This window comes from Amblyomma mixtum, chromosome 3 (assembly GCF_055824585.1).
Source record: "Amblyomma mixtum isolate Tamu chromosome 3, ASM5582458v1, whole genome shotgun sequence".
NCBI lineage: Eukaryota > Metazoa > Arthropoda > Arachnida > Ixodida > Ixodidae > Amblyomma > Amblyomma mixtum.
The window spans coordinates 177186411-177195372 of NC_143014.1; the positions used below are offsets into that span (position 1 = coordinate 177186411).

General features: G+C 50.7%; 1 long non-coding RNA gene across 1 annotated transcript; it reads right to left on the reverse strand.

Moving 5' to 3' along the window:
• Positions 1-2087: 2087 nt before the first annotated feature.
• Positions 2088-4298, reverse strand: LOC149352835 (uncharacterized). The gene is made up of 3 exons (XR_016289564.1): positions 4194-4298; positions 4010-4126; positions 2088-2287 (listed from the first exon to the last, which is right to left on the reverse strand). It is a non-coding gene; the product is annotated as an uncharacterized LOC149352835 (long non-coding RNA).
• Positions 4299-8962: the final 4664 nt, after the last annotated feature.

The window sequence follows — 8962 nt, forward strand, 5'->3', positions numbered from 1 at the left end:
GCGAAATTTACTAATTCCCCTCCCCTGATATCACAAATATGTGGTTCCCAGGCTGTGTGCTTAGCATTAAAATCGCCCCCCAGGACGACTGGCATACCCTCTCTCTGTGACGATGAGTGCTTGTCGAATGTCGTCGAATGTTTGGGTCATGGGAGTTTGCTGTGGTGCATGTGCGGATATGAGTCGGCAAGATGCGGTGGCCGTAAAACAGATGATGGCTACCACCCGGGTGGTAACCAAAATGGGAAACATGTCGTAAGCATGCTGTCGGGCGAGGATTGCTGAACGGGGGGCGTGACGAGGCGGCGAACACGGCTCACTCAGGCGGGATTCCTGTTATTGTGTCTGCGCGTGTGTAGGGTTCTGGTATTAGTGCGAAGTGAAAGTCTCCCTCTCTCATCCTGTCGGCTAAAACCGGTGTGGCATTCCTGCAGTGATCTAGGTTGACCTGAATAAAAGAAAATGTTAGCATAGGCATTGTGATTTTTGTGTATGTGGGGTGAAAGTGTAGGTGGCGCGGGCAGGAATGTCCCGTGTATAAAAAATATGTATTGAAGAGAAGAATAAAATAGGAAATGGTAAATGTGGAGAGAGGAAGAAATGGGAAATTTTAGACGTAGTGAAAGTGAGAGAGTGAGTTGGATAGTGAATGGAAGTGACGTCGGTAGAGAGAGGAAGCCGGGAGCCGTGTCGCGTCCATCGCTTGTGCGAGGAAATACCTTAATGAGCTGTAGGTGTGCAAGAGCGGAGTTACTGTCTTGATATTTAGGGAAAGAGAAAGGAACATAAAAATAGAGGAACGGCAGAAAGAGGTGAGAGCAGAAAGGTGAAGGAATGGAAGAGTGCACGAAAAAAGGAAAGAAGTGATGAAAGATGCAGATGATAGATTGAAATTATACGGTCCGTTATAAGTAGGTGACAGGGATGAGGTGTTGAAAGTGACGGACGCCGGCGCCGTAAGCTGAAAGCAGGGCGCCGGACGAAGTATGTATGTAGAAGGAAAAGCACGGCCGTCCGCCCCTCGAAAAGTACCTGGGAGTGTTCAATGCGTTTCGTAGTCAGTGCGGAGCCGCATCCTTGCTATCCTCTCGGCAAGAATGAGGCAATCCTTCGCCCCGGCCCTGTGAGGAAGCGCCTCGCGTACCGCACGCCTACATACGGCGCAAGCCTCGGCGGCGGCGCCGCCAGAGGCGTCACACGCCGTTACAAGGCGAGCGCCAGCGCATTTTGTGCACACCGCTCTCGCCGCGTCCGACGCAAGGAGGCGGTTTCGGCGGGAGTGCCCGTACTGCGCGCAAAAGATGCAGAGGGCACGTGGAGGTCCTCCTCGACTGGGGCCGAGGATCACCCTATGGTCAGTCGCCGCCTAATCATAATCTTTCTAAACGTTCCCGGTGTGACGGACAGCACGTGCGTCTTCGTGCCGTTCCTGGCCCGGAACGAACGCCTCAGCATCGTGGATGGATCGATGCCGAGGTCTGTGTTCTTGGCCGCAATCTGCGCCACGACGGCATGGTCAGCGATGTCGGGATCGACGCCCCACACGTGAATGTGGGGCCGGCGACGCTTCGCTACGTGTACACTGCAAACCGAAAAACACCCGGATAGGAGTAAATGGCTCATCGCGTAGCGCACTCCCGAAAAGGGGTTTTTATACTCCTCAGAATAGGAGTATATCGTCTACTCCTCTGCTTGAAGGGATACTTTCGGAGTGCTAGAAGGAGTAAAGTGTTACCGCTCTGCAGACGGGAGTTTATTTAGGAGTAAAGTTGTGATCACAAAGGAGTTAGCATGGCAATTAATAGAAGTATTATATACTCCTTTGCAGCTACTTTTATAGTACATTTCAGGAGTACGTGCCTGTTCCTTTTAAGTAGTTTTGACAGGAAATTTTTGGAGAAATTTTTCTTACTATAGGGTTACATTTATGATTCCCAGATGAGTATATTACTTCACTTGATGCGGAAGCCGATTTGAAATAAAGTATTCGTATGGAAGGCTCATTTTAGAGCTTGATATTCCAGGATAAATGCGTCGATGAACTTACAGTGATTTATTTCAAACAATATTTTATTGGGCACAAAACATTTCAGACATGTGTTCGGCAGCTTGCTTTCGACGGTTACAGAGAACCAACGTCTTGGCCCCTGTAGAAAAGAAGAGTGCCTTAACCCACGCTGTCTTTGGGTACATAATTTAAATACCCAAAGGAATGAAAATAGAGATGCCACACTTGAAAGCAAGGAGGGAACCTTGAAATGCTTCGCTGTCAACATACAGGCTCCTTCTGAAAGAAAGATTAGAAAAACAAATGCATCAGTGGAATTGCACCTCTAAGCTTGAAGTATGACGTGCTTCAAGTGTAGAAGTCAACCGTTCAGAGTGCACTTTTCAATAAAGTAGGTATTATTGAAGTTTAAACGTTTTTCATGACAAAATATTAGCTAGCAGAACATAGTAGGTAATCAACTAGCTAATACATACCTGTACCCTGTCGGATGACAGCGGCTAAACGCGGTTCTAACGTAAACGTTAAGGCAATACGGCGAATGGCAAGCAGCATCGATAGGGAACATTTTTTCCGCAACGCATAAAACTGAAAAAAAAATAAAATGGTCTTACTGAGGCACTTGCGCATTCGCGCTGCCTTTGGCTGCGTTCCTGCACCGAAAGAGGCCTCGAGATATAATTTTTTTTTACTTGTCAGAGGTTCCTCATGCTTTTCAGGCACCATATCAGAACCAATTACTGAAATCAAAACATGCAAACAAAAGACAGCGCTTTGCATACACGCAGCGGAAGCTTACATGCAATTTCCTTGATGGGAGAGCCCGCAGCTACGCATTTTCAGGACGTCCTCATTCTGTGTATAGGCCAAAGGCAGGGCAAGGGTGACTGACATAGCAGGCATTGTTAGGAATAGAAAGCTACCACCAGACCCACCCTCCCGCCGCCACCTGTCTTCTGTTAAGCTTTGCCCTCACATTCGTGGCCAGGGTTCAAAAGAAAACATTCTAGACAGGTCTATCTGGCTGGGTAAGGAATATACTTTCGGGAAAGAACGCCAACCAGAAAAAAAAAACATGTTTGGGAATCTTCTTGGTTCTTTCAGCAGGTGTGACTGCGAGTGAGTCACAGCTTGCCTTTTTTAAGCCTTCTGTTAGTCATCCGCCGGGTCACTGATCGTAGACAGTTGATGCAAGGATAGTTCCCTCGAAGTCAGTCTTGCCAACCCGCGCTTCCTTCCTTGTTCATTTGTTTGGCATCCGCTTTGTGCTGCTTCAGTTTTTCTGGGAAATGCTTGCTTTCGCCAATGTACTACGTCCAGCACGAGCAGGGGATCTCGTACACTGGCGTAAGCTTTATTCTTTTTCTTTCGCTGCCTTCCTGGGATCAGCAGTCTCAACCGGAACGCTTGCCTCCACGAGTTTCACATAATGGAATGTGCTCGGAAACTGCACGCGAAGTGGAAACTTCTTTTAACATTTTTCAAATGCGAAGAGCTTACAAGATACCACATTTTGGAACTAGACGCCTAACCATCCAGAAAAGGCAGCGTTCAGTATGGTTGAAACCTCATGTCCGCTGCCGAAAATCGCTGCAACGTTAAGATGTCACCAACTCGGAAAATGTAACAGTTTAGCTAATCTCCGTGAGCGCTAAGGCGTCGCCATGTCCTGTGCTATGACTGAAAAGAATAAAATCGCTTGCATTGTTTGCATAACAAGGCCCTCTTAAAACACAGGAAAGGAAGCAACCGATTAGGGCACGGTTCTCAGCACTGTTCGTAATAACGTGACAAAAATTCACAGACCCCAAGGCTGTGCATTTTCACCTGTCATTGCCTGTACAGCTTTTCCACATTCATGGGGCGTGAACGCATAAAGAAAATTTGGTCCCTAGAAGAACTGACCGTACTTCCAGCTGTACATGTTAGCGTAACAGCCACGACTGCAGTGCCACACTCTTTTTTCAGCCGCATGCAACAACAAATTTCTCAGATACTTACTTCATGCCTGCTGTGTGAGTTGGCTCCACCGGACCACAATGAAGCCTTTGCTGTTTTGCTGTTCTCGTTAAGCCTTTCATCTCGGCGCACCCGTGGTTCACAGCAAGTCTACGCACACTGAAAAGGGAGCGGCGTTAAGTGCATGCGCGTCTATGGCATCAAAGGAGAGTTTAATACTGCTTACCAGAACACACGACGATGATAATCCGGTCTTTAGTATTCTTGCAATACAGCGAAAGAACGAGGGGCCGACGATGTCGAGAAAACTGGTGCGTCACACACACATCGCCATGTCAGGCGCGGCGAAACGGCAGCAGCCAACACTTGTATGCTGCGTAGACAATGAATGACTAGCCGCTGCTTCTGCACATATTGCTGGCTTGAGTGAGACGTTCATTACAGCACGTTGCTGCTAAGGTCGATGATGTCCAGTCTTACGTCACGACAAGAGCGCGCAAAGGAGCGGGTGGCAAACTGGCGGCTTCGGGGAGGTCGACGCGTCACACACCGCCATGCTGGCTCGGCTGAGCTCGGCTGGCTAAGCCTCTCGCGGACTGCCGTCGCAGGCGATGCAACACCAAGCGTTCTCCGAATACACTGGGGGCTTCACAGGCACTGTCTGTGGCGCACCTTGGTGCGCGAGGTTGCGGCGATCCGGTGTCTTGTAACATGACAAACGTGCGTGAAGCAGCAAAAGCACAGGCGAGCAGGCAGCGACGACAGAGCCGGCGTCGTCACCTGCAAGTGCAGCGAACCGGCAGCTGCCACTAGGCGGCGGGCAGACACTAAGGAGTGCATAAAGGGTCTGAAGGAGTATTGAAGCCGACATACTCCTTCTTGGAAAAGTAGTAAAATCATGTAAATGCTTTATTTTACTCCTCGATTTCGCGACGGCAGTAAAAAAGGAGGATTTCCTCTTTTTTACTACTTAAAGTCGATTGCGCAATTTTCAATAAGGTGTTTAAAAGCGGACACTAGCCATTTATATTCCTATTTGGGCTTATTTGTGTTTACAGTGTACCGCAATGGCATTGTTTGTGGCAGCGTTGTTTCTGACCGCAGAAGTTAAATTTTCTAATGTGTCGCGGTTCTTAGCGATAACTGTGACCCCGTTTGCAGTCTATTTAAACTCGACGGGGCCTATGCTCTCCTCCTCAGGGATAATGTTTGACTTGATAGTTTGAATGAGCGGGGCTGATGTTGTCGCGGGTGTGATTGGTGTTAGAAAAGTGACGTGGCTCACAGCTTGTGGTCGCAGATGGATGGCGATGGGGAAGACTCCGCGGTCGCCGTCAACAGGATGGTGTCCGCGGACGACATCGGCAGATGTGGGCGCAGCGGTCGGAACCGGACCCACACGCAACCTGGACTCCGCCATTGATGCCCGAGACCTGGCCTCCGCGGCGTCGCGGCGCTCCGCACTCCACATGGTGCGGAGGACCTCCGCCCGGTCCCTGGCGTCGGACGCTAGTGCGCGGTATTCCGTGCAGCGAAGAATGAGCTCGCTAAACATTTGCGAGATGTTCGTGCGAGCGTGTACGGGTATTTTCGTCTTGTCGCAGTTGAGGAACGCGGCGAGGCGCTGCTGAAGACCAGTGACATCTACAAAGTCGGGCATCGCCAGAAATCCCAAGTCAAGCCTGGCCTCGACGTCCGCAGGCCCCTCGGGAGGGACATCCGATCCGCCACGTTCGGCCCCCAGCCCGGCGCCGTCCGGGCGGGGTACCTGTGGTGGAGAGTCATCGCCCGAGGTCAGCACGGCATCCGGTGGGCCGCGCGATCCCAGGGCGGCCGAAGCAGTGGTTTCGCCAACCGGAGACTAAGTCCCGGCAGGCAGCAGGTTTCCTTCGGAAACGCCCGCAAGTAGCGTATCCCCGGCGTCCGAGAACTCCGAGCGCTGGTTGATGGCACCCGCGCCCGACCGCCCGGAACTGGAATCGGGGGCAGGCGGTGCAGGGTCACGACAGGTTGGCCCTCCTCAGAGGGCGACGCAGCTGGAAACGCGCGCGATGCAGACATCCCAGCGGACGCGGGCGACAGCCAGCCCGGCCACCAACGAGACAGGGCGGAGCCGGCCTACGCCTCGATAGGGCAAAGCCTCAGTGCAAGGCCCCGATCTCCACCGGCTCGCAAAAGTGGCGAAAAAATCGCCAGCTTCCCAAGAAAGGGAGCAGGTGAGAACCGCGATCGGCCGCGGGAGGGCGATGGTAGGCCCACCTGTGCGTGCAGGCGTCGACTCTTGGCGCGGCGAGGCGGTGCCACGCCCAGGGCAGGCGCCATAAGCGGCCGCGAATGGTCAGCGATAGTCAGCCGGTAGACAACAGCCCGGCCGCAAAAATGGCCGGAAAATCGCGATCCGGCCTCGCGGACCAGTCGCGACGACAGCAAGAAGGGCGCCGACCATGAGCCGCAGCCGGAAAAAGCGCCCCGATTGACCCCGAGGCCGCAGGGCAGCCCAGGCGGCCGGGAGAAGTTCCTCTTCCTCGTCCTCGACCGCGGCGAAACTCGGCCGCGGCCAAGTCCCGGAGCTCAAAAATGCGGCTAAAACTACGAAAAGCGGTTGAAAAACCGCCAGCGGTCGTCCAGGACCTTGAGGGAAGAGTCCCCAATGGTGATGGGCGGCGAAGGGCAGCCCCAAAACCGCAGAATGGGCCCAGGGGCCAGGTAGGTGGAGCAGCTATCGGTAAAAGGCTAGCTCTGCCAGCGGGAGCTCTGAAAGGCATGACCATTCGCTCCGAGCTGCTCGGAGCGGAGAATGCGGTACAGTCTTGTTTATACGTGTGTGAGTTTGGGAAATGTGTAATGTTTTAATGACGACGTGTGTAATTTGGGAGCGACTGACTGACCACGGAGGCAATGCGCAGCAGCAAAGCGACGCTGTGGCAGTCCTCCAACCATGACCGCCACGCCGCAGTGCTACTCGCGTCAGTGCTGTGAAGTGGTAAACGGGTGACAATGTTATGTGCAATGGGACATGACGATGATAAGTAATGAGAAACGCCACCGTTGCGGTGACCGCAGGGACACGCCGACGATGATGCCTGAACGATTATAGAAATGTAGGCGATTACTACTGCGTTGTTCTCCTCCCAACATTTGCACCACTACATAGATGCACTGATACTGGATTGAACTAGTGGGGCTTCCTTTACATGTTATTGAGCAGACAAGCGTTGGGGAATGAGGGGCCCATTATAACATACAAATAAATAAAGGGAGCCGACAGGCACCGAAATCAAGGAAAGTAGAGTGGAATGTTTATATTTATATAATTTTTTTTGGTGTTGATAAATGGCAAATTAATAGTGTAATAATTTCATTATTGACACATAATTAACTAGAAGGCAAAATAAAAAACAAGCAGCATGCCGCCAATGGGAACCGAACCGAACCCACAACCTCCGAATCCACGACCTCCGAGGTTGTGGGTTACACGATTAATTTGCGTTTGATCAACACCAAAAATAAAAAAGATAAATACAAACATTCCTCTGCGCTTTCCTTGGTTTCAGTGACTGTTGGCTTCCTTCATTTCCTTGATATGTGCTCATGCGTTTTTACTTACCGATTTTTTTTCGATGTGACCGCTTATTTTGCCCACGTTTCCCCGAGAAGAGATCAGAAGTGATACTGAAGGCGCGTTGGATGTACGCGCTGGAGGGAATGGCGGCATTGTAACGTATGAAAACATTGCGCACCTGCTATTTGATGCGCAGTTCCTCGATGCTCGTGTCTCAGTCCTCAACGTTCTACGTGTCTGGGTACTCTTCTTTTCTGTTGGCGCTTCTTTTCTGGTAGTAAAATGAAGGAAGCGTTGAAAAAATCATCTATAGTAGGCTTAGGCTTAGCGCCCATAGGAGTACATGGAAGCAAAAGTTTTCAAAGTAGTTTAGTTTTCTGATTTGCCAGCGCCCCGATGATGTCGTCCCTTGAGGAAGAACAACCAAATCCATCCTAGAACGGGTTCTGAAAGTGTGAAGGTCATTTCGAGTGATGAATTTTTAAAACACCGCAAAACGTGCGCATCGGAGTCTCCCCCCGCTGGCAGTACGAGGCGGTTGCGCGACCCAGAAAAACTTACGAAATTACATTTCTCGTTTGACAGAGCAGCCATGTGGGCGGCCGCTAGTTAACAGTTGGCGGGTGCTTTGAAGAAAAGTGTGACAAAGTAGGCGTCGACATTTCGAAGCTATCTTTTAAAATGCCACAATAAATGTGCGTTATGTAGCCGGACTTACCTCCAAGAGGCACTCTATCCAATGGGTGTTTCCCCTGTTAAGATCGACGAACACGGGTCTGGGAAGAGTTAGTACCGGACGTGACTCATCGCGAAGCAAAAGATGCGGCGAGGGCTTGCGACAGCAGCCGCAACGGCGGAAGCACAGATGCACAGGAAGCACGGCGGAAGCAGCAGTAGGTTGGCCGAGTCATGTGCCACATTAGGCCCCAAAGTTAGACATTGAGCTATGGAATGTACCGCAGTAGCAGAGATTTATTCTCTGCGCTTATGAATGTTGGTAATGTCTTACCCTGAACAAGAGCTTTTCACCCATCCCGAACTGAAGCTCTCTCGAAGAACAAAGGCCACACTTACTGTTTCAGTTGTGCTGTTTGTTTAGGGTTTTGTCGTCATTTTTTTTTCTCTGAAACTGTTGCCATGTGTAGTAAAATATATAAATGCGCATGACATTTACAAAATAAGTAGACACTCACACTGTTTCCCTTTCGCAGCTGAAGCTCTGATCATCGACATTGTAGGATTACCCTCAGCAGCACGCTACACATTCTCAACTCATGGTAAGAGTCCTCGCGTCATAGAGAAATAGAACTGATGTGAAATCCTCGGCTTCAATTTTGCACTTCCGCGTATTTTTTAACAAGTCGTGTCTCTTTAACAGTTGCAGTCTGCGGACTGCAGCTAACTAGTTCAAATGAACCAGATTTTGTCGAGCG